At 34.8% G+C, this 18,919-nt stretch overlaps 1 pseudogene; it reads right to left on the reverse strand.

Moving 5' to 3' along the window:
• Nucleotides 1-7,809: 7,809 nt before the first annotated feature.
• LOC123253807 overlaps nt 7,810-18,919 on the reverse strand; it is a 13,711-nt pseudogene continuing 2,601 nt past the window's right edge.

Here is an 18,919-nt window from a genome sequence, read left to right on the forward strand (position 1 = left end):
TATGAAGAGTCCAGGATTGAACACTGCTTCCCTCTGCTCCCTGACCCCCAGGGAGTGACACCACGCTAGAAGACTCAAAGGAACAAAGGAAATTGGAAACTCAGGGTTCATCAAATCTCACTAAGCCATAAGTTTGGGATCTCTAGATTCCACATCTAACAAGAGATAATAGTGCTCCAGGGGTTATAAATAAAATCCCTTTAACAAGGCATATAGCAAACTTGACCTTAATAAGTTTTGTTAACTTAGAAAAACGCAGAACTATTAAGTAGTCATAAAACCACTCTTTAATCAAGGGAAAGGGGGATGAGAGCTACTTGGCCTCTTATGCAGAGCTGCACCTTATGCAGAGTCCAAGGATAGAACACTGCTTCGCTCTGCTCCCTGATCCCCCTGGGAGTGCCACCGGGCTAGATGTCTACTCCCGGGAACAAAGGAAATTGGGGAACTTCTATACCATTTGGGAAGATCCAGGGGCTGGGGGAGATGATTGACATTATACTGACAGGATACAATCAAGCTAGAGAAAGGGATCATAGCCAGAGGCTAGGGTGTAAGGGAAAGGGACTTGCTTACACAATGGATACTAAAGGAAAGGTCCCTGCCCAGGTAGTCTTCCTGGGAAGGGTCTCTGATACAATGGGGAAGACTACCTAAGACAAAAAGGTATTTAGCATTTATTCTGGGGTCCATTATTCAATCTGCAACTGCTAGCTGGAGATTCCCTTCGGGTTGGATTCTCAGGGGAACAGGGAACAAGCACAAGCTTTGAGGGTCTCCAACCTACAAACTATTTCTAAACTTGGGGTTCATCATACCTCACTAAGCCACAAGTTTGGGAACTCTAGATTCCATGTTGACAGTTTTAATCACTTCACCCACACCCCAGAACTGGGGTGGTAAAATGCAGGGCATTCCTTCCTATTGTCATAGGGGAGCAAATTGGTGAACCCCTGGGTTCGGGAAGGAAACCATTCTCAAGAATGAGAGGACTACAAACTTAGCTTAAAAGTAAAAAAGAAAGATTTATTAGTAAGATAGGATTAATGGCCAGCAAGACAGCATGAGTGGAACAGCCATGGGAGGCTCCCCTCCCCCAGTTCTAGCCCTTTTGTATCCTTTCCGGTAGGGTGTACAGACTCCCTGCACTCAGGCACCCAGTAGGTGCAGGGTCCGTCCTAGACCCTCAGGGCCTAGACTGTTCTGGTGTGTACGGGAGGTGTATCTCTTTGCCTATCTCAACTCAAAGGAATTCCAAGGACAATGGTCCTTGCCTTGGGGGTCTCAAGGGCAGGAAGGGGGAAGGGAATTCCCCTGCTCACAGCCAGCCAGAGTCAAGGGGTACAAGGTCCTTGCCATCTCTGCACAATGCCCATGTCACTATAATATAGGTCCTATGCCCATGATCATCTATCAGAAAAATAATGCTCACAAAATAAATAAATGCCAAATAGGATTAGTTCTCTCCACTCTAAAAGGAAAACTCAATTCCCTATAGGAACCAGGATTCCCTGGTCCTTTTAAAACACTCTGGAAATTTACGTTAAAAACTCCAAAAGTCAGGCTATATTTCATGGTCCTTTTTAAACCCATAAAACTTCTCTCGACCCAAAACTTTGGATTATTAAGGAAAAACGAAGAATTCCCTTTAAATCAGAATACCTATCCAATTCCCTTCTATCTTCTTACTCTGTCCTTGGTTCCAAATTACATTTTTCTCAGCCTGGCCTCAAAAGCCTTCCTTTTGGCCTAAGGCTTAAAGCAGCTCCTTCAGAGGAAAATGGTTGGTCAGTTTAAAATCCTTCAGTTTCCTTCCCACTCAAAGCAAAGCCTTTCCTCAACCATGTCTTGTCATTTTACAATGACACAACGACCAAAAATCAACGGTCTTTACTTCTGAACACGTGCTAATCAGAAAAACCTTGCTCTTTGGAAACAAATAACAGCTTGGAAAAAATGTGAACTTACAGCACTCAAATAACAAAGTTGAGATCTAGAATAAATGCATCTCATTTCCAACATTATTAAAACATTAAGTGTACTTGGTACACAATATTTCATACATCATACCAAAACTGGGAAGAAAAGATTAGAATTTTAAAGTTAGGAATTTCTGTACCTCCTTTTGCCTTTTGCTGGATAACCTCCTATCCAGATCTCCAGCTCCTGTCCTGTCTCTTCAGCTTTTGGGAGGAAATTAACTGTTAACATAGCTTTTAGACATTTAAATCACAAGCTTTAAGATTATTAGTGAATCCTTTTTAAAACACATCACAAATACAATATAAGCAAAATCTCGAGGAAATGGGAAGAACTCCAGAATTTAAGTTCTTTAAGCTTCTGTGAGCTCTTTTGCAAAAACCTTTCCCTTCATGAAGCAACTAGGGACTTAAGTGTACAAAAACACAGAACTATTAAAATACTCATAAAGCCACTCTTTAATCAAGGGAAAGGGGGAGCAGGGCTGATTAAACTGCCCCTTATGCAGAGTCCAAGGATTGAACAGGACCCCCTGGGAGTGACACCACTCTAGATGACCACTCCAAAGAACAAAGGAAATTGGGGAACTTATCTACCATTTGGGAAGATCCAGGGGCTGGGAAAGATGATTGACATTGTACTGGTAAGGATGGGATTTACAATCAAGCTTGGGAAAGGAATCCTAGCCAAAGGCTAGGGTATAAGAGAAGGAGCTGCTTACACAATGGATACTGAAGGATGGTCCCTGCCCAGGTGTGTCTTCCTGGGAAGGGTCTTTGATACTTTGGGCCAGACTACCTAAGACAAAAGGGTGGATTTTCACAGGAACAGGGAAGCATAAACTTTGGGGGTCTCTAGCCTATAAGCTATTTCTAAAGCTTGGGGTTCATCAGGTCTCACTAATCCACAAGTTTGGGGTCTCTAGATTCCACATCGATAATATTTTTTTTTAAATCAGCAGAGCCTACTTTTGAATTCCCTGTGGAAGGCTCCTTTGAATTGCAAAAATTAGTTCACTGGGGTATGGGAAGAGGGGTAGTGATGGAACTCAAGTACTATTGCCAGATGAACGCATACTTTCTCTGATATGAGGAAGCAACCTACAAGAAAATAGTGTTGGTAAGGAGAACTAATTAAGTAGTGCATTAATTTAATATCAGTTTGTCAAAAAGGATACCCTGGATAGTACAAATTTCTCCCTACCCATTCCTAGAAAACGGTAGGATAATTCATCTTTCAAACCTGGTCTTAAGACATTTTCCCTTTTAATCAGGTTGGCCTGGGATTCGCCAGAGGAATATGAATACTGTTTATTTGAGGCATATGGAATCATAGAGGTGAAACTGGCCAAAATGATACCAGTTTCCTTGCTGACATGGAGCCTGCATCTTTGGATTTAGACATAAGGAAGGGTAACAAAGAGGGTTAAAAGGTTAGGCATGGGGTTCTTTCTGTCACTATGTTGCCTTTAAAAGAATTCCAATAGCAGGAAGAAATTAATCTGTATTCCCTTTAAGTCACATATGGAGCTGTCTTATTGGAAGTTAAGACACCCTAACTACTTCAGATTAACCAGGGAAATTTATTAAATTTCTGTGGTCTACTCTCAAGTCTACACCCTGCTATTAAGTGATTTGCTCCTAAGTCCTTTGTGTGTTTTAAAGATTTTCCCAGGAAGAGTAGAGAATACTGGGGGATGATGCCAAATTTAAAAAAAAATATTTAAAACCACAAACCTTCTAACAAGATGGCCCAAAGAAATTAAATGACACCCTAATCAAGTCACAGAACCTTAGGGTTAGTTAATTGAGGATCTCAGAAGATATATTCTCTCAAAAAATGAACTAGAATGAGATAAGTCAATGTATTTGGTAGAAGAATGAACACTCTCAGGACTATTACTTCTGACTTCACAGGAATGAAAGAAATCACATCAATCTAAGTGAACCTAGGGAAGAAAAAGAAACCCTTCCAAAGTCCATTTCATTAAAGGCCTCTGGAAACCACTAAAAGACACAACCCCCCTAAACCCTTGATAAATGAATAATTAGTATTTATTTGTCAAATCTTGAGGAAGCTTTATGAGTCACCAGTTTTTTTCAAGAAGATGAATCTAAAAGAAAAGAAAGAGGAAAAACTCATGTCTCACTTCTCAAGCTAGGAACTTCAGAAATAAAATACGAGGTTCCTCATTCCCTTCAGATACTAATACTTGTTATACATATAAAGGACAATAGAGAAATGAAGGCTGAACCCAAACAAAGGAGAATAATAGACTGCCCCCAAATCCTAAGAAAACAACCAGACAAGATCATTTTCCATCCTCCTGCAAACCCCATCTAGTGGGAATTTATTTTTGTCTTCATATCCAGACACAGTAGACACTTCATAGATGCAACTGCAACTGATGAACCATTATAGCCATATATAACTACTTCCTACTAAAAACTATACTAGATGTATTCATAAGAAGAAAATGCCATTAAAGACAAAGCCAAAAGAGATATTAGCAAGTGTACTTAGAAATAAAGACAATAGAACCAAAAATGGACATACTTATGAGGAATGTTTTTAATCCAAAGTGTCCGCTTTGTTTTATGCAATTTAAAGAAAAAATATGTATTTTACTCAGTTTTACCACATTTCACAAAGCAAGAATATTTTCACTTTTCAAATGTCACTGCTTCATTAAGTCAGTAGTGAATTTTGAGCTTTCCTAAACTGCTCCCTCTATGGGCAGGTAACACTTCTAAGAAGAAATGTGTAAAATTTTTAAGTTATTAGAGAATTTAGGAAATACAGAAATTTCAGAAAATGTGCATATACATTTTAAAAGAATAACATGAAATGCAAGTATTTTAATACTATTTCTACAAATTGAGAGTATTCCAAAGTAATTTCTAGTATATTCATATAAGATTACAAGACACAAAAAAGTACTCTTAAAAATTGCAAGGAATAAATTTATATGAAAATGCTAAGAAAAACTAAAATAAAATGCTCTAAAATAATTTTTATGTTTGCAAAAACCACCACCTAGGGCAAAGGCAAACACAAGGCTAAAGGAAATTTAGTGAATATCATATTATAATTAGCACTCAGCAAAATAATAACTTGGGCACAAAAGTATAATTTTTATAGTGTAAGGCACTAAGAATGTATGACAAAATGTGAATAATACACTGAGTTATATTTTTAAATTTTATATTTAAAAGCAATTTTTCACAAGAATTAAACTAATTTGCTTTAAATACTTTTGTACTGCACAAAAAAGAAAACAGCTAGAAAAAATATCTCTCAAGAAACAAAAAATTATATCTATATTCAGCAACTCAGAACAAAAAGTACCTTTAAACATTCTTGTCTATATAATGTAAGATTAGGTGGCAATACAATGGAGTATTTTTATATTTTCCTTACTTAAAAGAACACTGTTCTAAGGTAAAAATAAATAAAACAATTACTGGTAACTAGTTTTGAGAGCCTAGTAACAAAAACAATTTAAATGGAGAAATAGAAAATTTTAAGTAAGCCTTTCTAAAAGTAGGCTTTAATAAAAAAAAAAGACTATAGGAACTAATTTTGTATTTCACAAAGTCATTATTTATACTTAGTGTAGCATTCAAAATGCTGGATATCTTACTAAATTTCATAGCTTGAGGAAAATTGTACTCAGGTAATAGGAAACATTTTATTTATTTTCAAAAGGCATTTTCTTATTAATATTTAATGAAGAACATGGTAACATAATGTTGTAGGCAGAAGATGGTACCTGGAGTCAGTTTGATTCCTGGCTCTCTAACATTTATAGTCACAAATCTGATGGTTTGGTGATCAAGTTCCTCAGGCCTCTGTATCCTATTTTTCAACTGTAATATGGAACAAATAAAATTAATGTTATACACTTCGCAGTATGTAGAAAGCATTTTGTAAACTTAAAGCACATAAAAACATGAGTGATTATGTTAAAATCACTGATTTAAGATTGAAAATGAATACAGAACGACAATAGTATTTTAAATCTGTTAAATTCACAAATGATCATTTTTATAATAGTAACCACCCTATGTTTTAGAGTACATGCCAAAGGATCCTTCTTATTAATTTATATACTGAAACACAGCAAATCTTGTAACCTTACCTCCAAGTTGCTGTGAATGAAAACTGGAACTGATTTCTCATGAATCAACTTTTTTGTGTATCATGGACCTCACCCCATTGGCAATCTGGAATAGCCCACATATGTCTCAAAGCATAAACTAAAAGCCATAGAATTACAAAAGAGACCAGTTAAGAGGAAATCTATCCACTCTGCCACCAAGCTTCCTATATTGCCATATAATGTTGTTTTTATACTTATATTTATCTAACTAGGATACGTATATGATTATCCATATGTGTGTGTCTATATGTAAATTCATGGATCCCAGTTAAGAATCTTCACTATAAAACTTTGTCTTTCTCCATCACACCTGATGAAATGCTTCTACCAGTCTGCCTTCCTTCCCAGCTACAATTCCTTTAAATATAAAAACCAATTCTACAGTCCCCACAATAAGGGAAAGTGTTTTCTATGTCATCACTACAAACTGAGGATGTATTTTTTCTTAGGAAAAAACAAGGCTATGATTGCATGTTTTTTTGTGGGAACAGTTTTGCTTTGTTTTGAATAAAAAACACTTTTTAAAAGAAGTAAAAATACGGTACATAACCAATCTAGAACCACAGTGTTGGAAGGAACATCTAACCCAAACAACACCTGAAAAAAAGGATCCATTTAAAGATATCTCCAATATTTTTTAGGTTAAAGAAATTTATTAACAATCTAATAGAAAAAAATCTAAATATTTTTGAATGAATGGTACCAATGTAGGTTAAATGATTTGCTGAAGGAGTGTTTGAGATTCAAAACTATGTCCACTAATTTCAGAGTTAGCACTATATAAACTAGTGAGTGAAACTGAATCTTACATCTTCAATTTTAGTTAAAAGGCAAAACATGAAGTAATTACAAATAAAAAAATATTTAAATCATCATGACAGTTAGCTATTGCCTTATGAGAAATTATTCTCATTCAATATTAACAGTATTTCATACATTTTAGGTGAAGATACTACAAAAAACTTCTATCGTCCCATTCTTCAATTTGTGCTTTAATCACATTTTTCCAAAGTTCATGGCATATAATTAAGAGCAACAGGCCATGATGAAGTCAGGAAACATAGGGGATTCCACTTCAAATTGTGTAATTTTTTAGCACACTCTGCAATGAAAAAACCCTCTTCATTGAACAGTAAATTCACAAACTACCATAAATTTTTCTTGCTCATATTCTCCAAAAAACTAAGTTTTCAAACACTGAAATGTTATTTATTCCAGAGAAGTATTTCTTCTCATGTTAATCTTTCATTATTTTCTATGTATATAGGAAGAAAGGTTTGTTTTGCTTTTTGTAGAACAATGATATGCCTGTTCATAAAAGCTTAAAAAGGTGAGTATTTCTGTCAGTTAGAGGAAATGACCTAAAAATAATTGTAGTTAGCTGAGCTATTTACAATTTTCCAACTAGCCCTTAAGTATATTTAAGATGATGACACAAGCATGGTTAAAATAAATGTTTTGCATTACACCAGCTTTTGTTTAAAATACATGTGTATGTGTATATTCTCACACATAAACATATTATTAAATAACAGAAAAGCTAGTCGTAAACTATTCTTATGTTGCATCAGCTATCTTTACCAATGTAATAAATACTGTAATTAAAACAACTAAATGGTGTAAATAAAACATATTTGTAACTAGGCTACCATGATTACCTTCCATACTTAGTTTCCACTCAGTTGTTGTTGAGAGGGATCACAATAGCCGGCCAGTTCTTTTCCTCGATTTTTGCTTTCTCGTTCTTCATCTTCTTCATCTCTCTCCTCATTGCCACTATGATTTTTACAATATAGTCTAAAAATATCAAAAGAAACAAAGTTAAGGAGATGCCAATGAATATACAATTAAGAAAATGAAACTGATTATGGGTAAAAATATGTATTTGTAGAATCTTATTCAAATTTAAAGAGTTTTTCTGACTGTTTCATTCCTTCAACAAATTATAAACTGCCAGCTACCGTAAAAAGTTTCAAAGAACAATGCAATACTTAATTCCAAGCATTTTATTTTTTTAATATTAATTTAATTTTAACTTCCATTAACATTCAAATTCATAATAAAAAAAAAACAAAAGGGACCTGCAAAAATATTCCAATGAAATGTGCTTGTCCTTAAACTTTCTAATGTTCCTTAATAATGAGAAGAAATGTTTAACACCAGTTAGTAAATGAAATAAATTAGCATAAAATAAATCAGTATATTGACACAGGCATAAGACTTTTAAAATGTATTTTAGACAATGAAAATGACTAATTACCAATTAAGCATCTTAGCTAAGTCATTATTTTAAAAATATTTTCTACATTAACAAATTGGGGTATTTAATCTTCAATCTTAACCTTTAATAAGAGAACCAAAGAAATAAACAAACAAGCAGCCAAGACCTTGGAAAGTTACTCTTACCCTCAATTGTCACAGTAAACTAGAATAACTTTGTGAAGATAGGACTAAGTTCTTCCCTTCTTACTTTTAAATTTAATCAACTAAAAGCGAAGACACCCATACTTGAGTTGGGAAGGTCCACAAACAATCCACTAAAATGGTTTATATTTCCAGGGGCCACTCACTGCCCCTGTGGGCAGTGCTAAGCAAAATTAAGGACTCCAATTGATCCCCACAAAGTGGAGAAAAGGACAGGAAATGACATTAAGAAAGGTCTTTTAGAGAGGCTAAAACTTCCTGTCAAGGAGTCTTCGGGCTGAATCTGGAGTGTGGAGGACCAGGGGACTAAGACTGCTCTTAGATCTTCTCCCTTTGGAGCCACTGCTTGGGTGAGTGAAAAGCTGATTCCTTTCCTGGCTTATGGAGAGGTCAGTTTCCTGAGAGGCCACCTCCTCTTGGAGTAAGGCCATGTGGGTATTCACCACTGAGCCCTCTGGCTGAGGATCTCCTACCTGGGTTGAGCCAGGGGCTGGAGCAAATATCTAGTGTGTTAGGTTAGATATCTTATCTACCCTCTTTCACATTTCCCTACTTTTACTCTTTTTATAAATAAAGCTGCTAAAGAGACATTTTGATTTGAGCTGTATTAATTATTTTTGAATTGGCAACCACATTCTCTTACATATTTAGTCCAACCATAAATTTAATCCCTACAACTTTAATAAAAACAATAAATATGTTGTCACCATTTGCTATCACAAACTCTCTGTGTGCAATCTGGGGTTTTCTTGACAAAAAGATACTAGAGTGGTTGGCCATTTCTACTTCTTATTTGGGTAGCTGGGTTGCATAGTAGGTATCAGATCTGTACTCAGAAAGACTCCTCTTCCTGAGTTCAAATCATGCATGCTACAAAAACTGACTAGCTTGTATGACCGTGGACAAGTAACTTAACCTGTTTGCCTTAGTTTTCCTCATCTATAAAATGAGTTGGAGAAGGAAATAGCAAATAAATCCCATATCTCTCCCGAAAAAACTCTAAATGGGGTCATGATAACTGGATAAAACCTGAAAACAACTGAACAACAACAAAGTGATTATTGTACATGAAGAAGATCAAGCAACACAGACCTTGAAAAGGAAGTTAGAACAAAAACAGAGTAACATCACAGAAACCTAATAGCAGAGAATATGGAAAATGGTGGTCAATAGTGTCAGAGACTACACAGAAACCAAGAAGCATAAGATCTCTGGAACTAGCAACTAAGATATTACCGACTTTCCTGGAGAGAGCAATTTCTGTTCAATGATGAGCCTAGAAGCCAGAATGAGGAGTTAAGAGAAGAATGAGAGGAAAAGAAATATAGGCAACTATTGTAGTCAACCTTCTCAAGGAGTATAACTACAGAAGAGAAAGAGATATGTCAAAAGCTGTTCAGATCAAGGGAAAATATTTTTTGAAGACATGGGAAACATGAGAATGGTAAAAGACAATAGAAAAGCAAGCAATAAACAAGAGACTTAATAATAAAGGAAGGAATGTTTGAGAAGGCAATGGAATTACTTGTAGGGAGTTTGCCTTGGAAAGAAGGACCAACTTTTCATATGAAACAAAGTAGAGACAGGCAGAAGGCATATGAATTGTGTGACATGAGGAGAGGAGAAAGAGCTTGGCAAATGGCACTTTTTTTTGGTAAAATTCTCAGCTGAGATGCTGAAAGGATGAGGAGACAGAGTAGTTTCAGTAGAGATGAAAAAGTCATAGGTGAAATAGTGAGTTAGCCAGGGAGATATAAAAATATTACCTTACCACTAGCTTAGGATGTGTGCTGGATCTACTTAGTAACATAGTTTTATGTTTTCCTTCAGCTTCATTCAGTAGCATGTCAGTGAGAGTAAAGGCAACAGATACAGTGATTGCAGAGGTGATATTAGAGAGAAGTGAAAGACCAAGAAATTAAAATGGTGGTAAACAAACTACAAGGTTGCAAGGCAGAAGGAGAGTTGGAATGATAACAAATAGTGGTCTGATCAGAGAATTTCAGAATTTATGAACAAGGAAATTGGTATCTTTGTGGGTAATCACAAGAACAAAAGTAATGGCCATCTTTCTGTTGAGGGTGTTTAGAAGAGTATTGTTGAAGTCCCAAAATATAACCACAGGAGTTGAATTTAAGAAAAAATTCATGACCTCATTAAACAAGAAGTGTGGAAACCTGGTAGTTAAAAGCTACCAGATTTTTGGCCAGGCAATTAATATAGATTGAAAAGAAACTCAGAAGAAGGCTACAGAGCCAAAAAGTATTGAATTTAGGGCAAGAGTTATTTTAATCCCCCCCCCTTCCCAATGAAAGGAAATGAGTTTTCGTACAGTGCTAAAAAAGGTGGCTATTGAGAAGAAAGTGGTCTATATATGTATGGTAATGTGGGTTGCGGAAATATATGCTGAGCCTTTAATAGAAAATGTCATTAGAAAGCTGGGTTTGGGAAGATAGATATCCATCTTGGGCATGCTGAGGCTGAGTTTGAGATATCTCCAAGAAATCCAGTTTGAAATGTTTAATAAGCAACTGGTAATGTAGGATAAAAATCCAGGAGATAGACTGCTACTGTATAGACACATCATGGAGTCATTTGCAAAGAGATGATTACCAGAAGAACATCCAGGGATGAGATTTGGTGAACATTAGGAGATATAACCCATGAAAGATGAAACAGCAAAGGAGAGAGTTAGAAATAACACTGAATCAGGCTGATGAATGTGGAGAGGACAATGTTGCAAAAACCCCCAAAAAAGGAGAAAACATCCAGGAAGAGAGGAGTGAGTTCTATCAGCTGAATGATGAAATTTAAAGTCAGATCTCTAATTCTGATTATGATGCCTCTGTGAGAAGAAAAAATCTTTCAATTATAATGAAAATTATCAAATTCCCTCTCTCCTAACTCATCCCCAGAGAACTCACCCCAGAGAACCCCCAGGTTAGCTAACATGTATTTATTTCCAGGCAGAGTTACTGAAATGATTTTTTTTTACTGTCAATAGGGTCATTCAATTTCTTTGAAAGATATATCAAGAAGGAGTTCAGAACAAAGTTCTCATACAACTCAAAAGACTTACATGATTAGCATGTTTCTAAAGGATAATTTTGTTGCTTACTTGTAAATTCCTCGTGACATATTTTCAATGTATTTAGCTTGATCTTGTACTCCACAGTGGTAATGATATGTTTTTACACAGGCTTTTATTTCACATCCAATAGTTGCACCAGGTTGGCTACAAAGGGTACACTTCTGTAGTAAAGAAATATGAAAGAGTGCACTTAGTAGGATTTAAGTTAAGTTCACATTTCCTGTATGACTTAACTAAATTGGTCTTAATACAGACATTTAAAATAGAACAGTAAAGACTATTATTGGAATGAATGTGATAATAATCTTTATCAAAACTATAACATGATTTGTTAATCCTATTAATAATTATTAAACATTTACCGGGAATCATCTTAGATTACACTGATTAACTGGAATTCATCTTAAGAGTATATATTACTTTTGGCTTATATTTGAAAGCTGTTTTCCTGCCAAAGTCTAATACTCTAATATAAATAAGTTTAACAAAACCTAGTAAACAAGAAATTTTGCCCAACAAGAAAAGATGTTTTGTCATGTGTACTCTTTTTTTAAAAACTAAAGCATTTCTAAGTTTAAGCCTTCAATTATCTTTAAAAGTTATCATATGGATTATACAAAGAAAATGTTAGTTTAAAAGAGACACCAGGCTCACTAATTCTGAGAGAAAAAGTTTAAAGCTTCCTTCTTGCTTGAAAATTACAGAGAATTATATATTCAAATTCTTACGACCAAATGAAAAATAATTAAATGATAGTCATTCTTAACAAAAACTTTCAAACTATAATTCCTTTCATAATCTGGAGTTACTCTTTCTTTCATTGACTATATAAACTGTTTACTTCCCAATCTTATTCACAAAAACTATAAAATTGTTATCTTGTTCACAAAAATTATAAAATTGTTAACTGGGAAGAATAGGAGATTTCTGACCTCAAATATATACCTAGATTATATGATTATATTTATATAAGACAACTGTCATAAAAATAACATTCATATATGTCTACATTAAGGAATCAGATGATAACTGCTATTTGAAGAAAAATAAAAATAAAAATGTTTAAATTATAAACACATCATAAAAATGCAAAGAAAATAAATAAAAATTTAAATAAAATCATTAGTTGAAAAGAAATATGATGCCCTTCTAAGCACCCCATCATGATATCTTAAAACGTATGACAATTTAAAAAACAGAACATAATTTCTCATAATATGCTCTTTAATTGTTACATATATGAATACATATAAAAAGCTTATTATTACAATTTTTAAAACTTTAATATAGAAGCTATGAAAAAGTGAAGAAAAAAGTTACTATGTTTTTTACTTTTATTTTCACTGGATCACTTTTAAAACCAAAAGATAAAAGTGGCACAGTATACATACCATTCTTTTTCCTCGCTTAATCTCTTGAAGCACAGTTTTGATATCAAAATCACCAAATTCAGCCCGTGATGTTGTTGTAAGTTGAACTGTACCAGAAGAGAATAACTACAAAAGAAATCCAAATGAATGAATTTGTTCTGGCTAGTATGTCACAATAAGATTTTTTTCATTAACCCATAATAAATGCCAATGTTCTTGAGGGAATAAGTCTAAAAAATGTGAGACATTAATTAAACAATTTCATTTAAAATTAAAACTACCCTACTATTCTTAAAATGAATAGGCTAAAAAACTTTTCTTACATGATTTATACTAAAAGCACTGGGATTTATGTGTGTTATAATATATGCTCTAAAGCATAGCTAACTTTAAGTCCTATCCATTATCTACCTTACCACTATGGCGACAGGGGTACTTATTGTGGTTTTTGCCTGTTTCTATAGCCCCAACAATCAGCACAGACATAAAGTCTGGCAAATGGCATTTACTTTAAATGAAAAATTAGTGCAAGTAAAGTCTGTTGCAAATCCAACAGTATCCAAAAGTAATGTAAAACTCTCAAGTTATTATACTGATGCTCAGGACAAATTGTTGACAATATAAACATTTAAAAAACATACAAGGGGGCAGCTGGGTAGCTCAGTGGATCGAGAGCCAGGCCTAGAGAGGGAGGTCCTGGGTTCAAATCTGGCCTCAGACACTTCCCAGGTGGGTGACGCTGGGCAGGTCACTTGACCCTCAATGCCTAGCCCTAACCACTCTTTTGCCTTGGAGCCAGTACACAGTATTGCTCAAAAACAAACAAACAAAGCAAACAAATAAATGTATGCACACACACACATATATAGAATAAAATATACATACACAGACAGCATTTTAACAATTGTTTAAGTGTTCTCTTTTATGAATAAGTTGTTTTGAACTGGAGAGGCCAGGGAAAAAACCTAACATCAGTGAGGGAAATCTCAAGCTCTATCTACTTCGAGTTACCAAAAGCAAAGGAGCATCATCTAAAAATTGGCAGATGTGACTGCTGAGCTGATAACAGTACTTCACATGATAGGAATCCACTTAGTCTTCCTAGCAATAAAATGAGTTAAGAGAATTCCAAAGGCCTCAGTGCAAATCAAAGCATACTTAAAAATGTTTTCTTCATTTTTCTTAGGGAAGGAAAGGGGTTATGTTTTCTTTCACAAGATGAATAATATGAAATCAATGTCTTGAGAGGTTTGAGAGGATAAAATGGAAAATTTTGTTACATGAAATTAAAAAGTTCTTACAAAAACAAAACCAATTCTGCTAAAATTAATGGAAAGGAAGCTGGAAGAAAATATTGCTCTCTTTCTGCTGATTTAATGAAGCCCCTCCCCTTACTGACAAAGACCAGTACATATGAACAATAATATTAAAAAGAATTGATATTGATAGCCAAAAAAAAAACCTAAGCCACTAATAATTAAAGAAATATAAATCAGATCAACAAAACTGGCAAAACAAGGAAGGGCTTTGGGAAAACAAAGACTTTAATGGTGGAACTGTGATTTGGTCCAACCATTATGAAAACCAATTTTGTCAAAAAATTTAATTATTTATCCTCTTTTCATCCAAAGAAATCTAAAAAAGAGGAAAAAGGTCTATTTGAACAAAATATTTGTAGAGATGAGCACTTAGGTATCAGGAGATACGTTGAGTCTGGAAAGACAGATTTAAGAATTATTACCATGGAAATGGTCTTTGAATTGATGGGATCTAAAGTGATCATCAAGTGAAATAATCCAGAAGGAGAAAAAGGGTTAGAACCCTGAAGAACACCTACACTTAGAGGGAATAATCTGGAGGAAGATCCACTCTTAAGGAGACAGAAAAAGAACACTTAAAGAGGTAAAAGGAGAAACAGAAGAGGGAGGTCTTGGAACCCTTGAGCAATGTAGGCAAACCTTTTAGAGATTACATGCTCAAACTGCATCTTTAAACTACCTATGAGACCCACTCCCATACCCCAGACAGTAGAGAGAGGAAGTGGTCACATTCGATGGCTAAGCAGAAGGGCAGGATATGCAAAAAATGTCCTCAGGTCCATTGGAGAGAGGGAATGGAGCAGTCCCCTCCAGCATTCTGGGGCACACATGCCATGTCTTCACCAGCATAGCTAGCCCTAGAGAGAAGAGAGTATCAGAGAGGGGAGAGTGACTAACAGTGTCCAAAGTAGCAGAGCTCAAAGCTGCAGGATGGGTAGGGGTCTGACATGAGCTTTGAAAAAAAACCTAGAGATTCTAAGAGAAAGGTGAAGATGGAGAGGCAAATAGGAGAGAATTCAAAGATAAACAGAGAAATTTGTATTTGATCTTAGAGGTATATAAACTCAAACACTTGCAATGGAAGGAGGTGCTTCGCTACTCAGGACATTCCTGGACCAGTGAAAGATCTCTCACAAGTCTAACCCTTATGCTAAGTGGAGACTTTTCAAAAATTAATTGAATGAGAAGCAACTAGGTGGTTCAGTATACTGAAAATCAGGCCCAGAGATCTGAGGTCCTGGGTCCTGGCCTCAGACACTTCCTAGCTGACCACAGGCAAGTCATTTAATGTCACTTGCCTAGCTAGCCCTTTCTGCTCTTCTGTCTCAGAACCAATACTATGTTTTGGTTCTGAGACAGAAAGTTAGGGTTTAAAAAAAATTAATTGAATAAGTCTCTTGCTAATCCCAAAGCATGTAGTAATTATCTTAGTCCCTATCTTTTAGTAATCTAGAGAACAGAAAATGCTTGCCTATATTGCCACATAATTGATCTGGGAAAAGAATTTAAATCTCCTGAATTTCAGATGATAATACTACCCTTAAACAAATTATTTTCATTTTTAATAAATGTCTGCGATGAGGTAATTTAAAAACAAATCACTCTTACCATGCATTTATAATGTGCTGCTGCCTTTTTAGTATTAAATATATGAAGCTTTCCCCTTGCTTCATTTTCTTCCTCACCCACATGACAGAATCCACACTTGGGTCTAGAATCACTAAAATTACTTCTGTGAGGTGACCTATCTCTCTGGAAAAGAAAAAAGAGAAAAAGAGGAAAATAAAAAACAAAACATAACAGTTCTTTTAAAAGTATATTGAGCAGGGGGCAGCTGGATAGCCCAGTGGATGGAGAGCCAAGCCTAGAGACGGGAGGTCCTAGGTTCAAATCTAGCCTCAGACACTTCCTAGCTGTGTGACCCTGGGCAAATCACTTGACCCCCATTGCCTAGCCATTCTTTTGCCTTGGAGCCAATATACAGTATTGACTCTAAGATAGAATGTGAGGGTTTTTTAAAGTATATTAAGCAATATGTAAAATAAAATATTAATCTATCAAATGTTTCTGGCATATAAACACCAAACATTTTTCATATTATTTTCTAAGAAAATAAGAATCAATATGCTTTTTTCTTCCTTCTTACATCTATCCCATGTGAAGATGTAGATTTAGTATCTTCTGATTGCCCTCATGAAATAAGCTTTCTTGGCTTTCCTTTACCACTCTTCTTTCCCTTGACTGGTGAAAGTGCCAGTTCACATTCGTTGAAATTCTCTTCTAAGACAGCTGCTTAAGGGTTAAAACAAAGTTTACAATGGGAACTCTAACTTGCTCTCTCCATCTAACCACCCACTTCTGGATTTTCAGATTCAGAAGCCTCTAACCCCAAACCATGTGGAGAAAAATATGCAAACATATACAAAATAAAAGAACCCCCAATCTCATTGAATTTAGTCTAGCATGAATTTTAATACAAATGTGCATTTTATTCTCCTTTATATATATTCTGCATGTGCTTACACCAGCACTTATCCCTCAAACTCCTCAAGAATGTGAATTATTTCATTCTTTATTTCTACTACGTGTTTAGCTTATAATGCAAATTATCAGTATGCTCTTAGGTTTATAACTTATTTTCCCTGTTCTTCATCAACCAAAAAAAGATAGCTCTGATTTCTTTCCTCCAAGAGGGGAGCTAAAAGGATCTCTAAAATTACTTCTTGATATAGCAGAACAAATCCACTTTATTTTTAACTGAATTGACAGTTTCACGCTTCATCCTATATTTGAAGACAATTATTATGCTGACCTCCTCTTTAACTCTTAACTTCTTTAAGATAACCTCTTTCTTCTCATTCTCACCCCTTGCCTCTAAACTCAGTTTGGATCCAAAACACATTAGTTTTATTATTACTCATGTTTGGCAGTCTAGCATCTTTTTTACAGCTAAATTATTTCATTTTATTTTTTTAGTTTATTTAGAATTATTTTCCCATGGTAACATGATTCATGATTTTTCCCATCCTCTTCCCTCCCCTCTCCCAGGTCTGATAAGTAATTCCAGGGGGTTATATGTGTGTCATTGTAAAAAACCTATTTTCATGATCATATAGTATCTTCTTAACAGGAGATAACAAGGTTAACAAAACTTTAACAGGAAAGCTGTGAGCAATAGTGCAGGTTTTTGGAAGAAGATTCACTTCCGAAAGGAAAATATAAATGACACCCTACGAAATTCAATGAGGTACACATTAAGCTTGTGCAAGAAATAAACTTAACTTTGCAATAAAAATTTTGAAACAAAAGTACCATGGGATCATAAATTTCGTGGTCACCTAAACTTGCCCATGGTCACACAGCTAATTAGTGTCTGACATAAGTTAAAAATCCATACATCTCTTCTAATGAGCAAACCAGAAAAATCTCTGCCAAAGTTAAATTTTCAGAGTAAGAGAAGATAACACTTGAAAAAACATTTCAAATTGTTCTAGATAATTATTTTTTATTTCCTTCTCATTAGAAATTACTTGGTTCAACTACATGCTAACAAACTGGAAAAACTTGGAAGAAACAAATAAATATTTGTAAAAATTTTAAATACTTGGAAAAAAAGACAAAACAATACTACTTAAATGACCTAAGAAACTGAACTGAAGAAGTCAAAAATGAACCTTTCTGCCAAAAAATCTTTAAGACCAAGATTCATAAGAGTATTTTATCAATCATTAAAAAAATAATAAAAGTATTTGCAATTATGTCACCTTTCCAATCAATTTCTAAGATGCAAATATCATCTCAATAGATATCAAAGGATAGACAAATCAGAGAAAGTAAAAAACAATATTGTCATGGCGTCTCTACCTGTATCTATCACATTAAGAGTCGAGGGAAGGACAAAAGCAGGGAGAAAGGGAAGAATGGAAGTTCAGAGTGTGGATGAAGAGCACAGAGAACAGAAGGAGGCAGAAACAGGAAGGAAGGGAGGGAAGAAAAGGAACCACAGATGTATATAAACCTCTAAGGTAAATTATGTTAAAGCTTTGAAGTTGAAATAATGTAAAGGACTGGTTTCAAAGATTACTACCATAACCAAAATATTCATTTCTATTTGACAAGATTACTGTTGATATACCTAATTATACTGAGCCAAAGATTGCCTTGGTAAACTTAATAAGACACTGAAGCTGTAAAATTAGTTTTAAGCACTATTCTTACCAAACTGCGACGATTCAGAACTGTTGTGCTATTTCTTCGAGTTTGAATGATGTCATTTTGAAACACTTGCGAATTATCACTGAAAAAAAGAGATAAATCTGATTTCTAGAAACAATTTCAAAAGCAATTTTATTAATACATAGCTCACAGCATAGTCTGAGTTAAACAAGAAAAATTAGCCCTAGCTATTTCCAGTTTTCCCATCCTACCTGCATAATATTGTTCTTGCACGTATCAGCATTTTAGGGTAATTTCATTGATCAAAATAGAGCATTCAAAAATAAAAAGTGCAAATTTCCATCCCAAATTAAACTTTACTAGTCCATCTGCCAAGAAGAATTATAGAGCCTGGCTT

Source organism: Gracilinanus agilis, chromosome X (assembly GCF_016433145.1).
Source record: "Gracilinanus agilis isolate LMUSP501 chromosome X, AgileGrace, whole genome shotgun sequence".
Lineage (NCBI taxonomy): Eukaryota > Metazoa > Chordata > Mammalia > Didelphimorphia > Didelphidae > Gracilinanus > Gracilinanus agilis.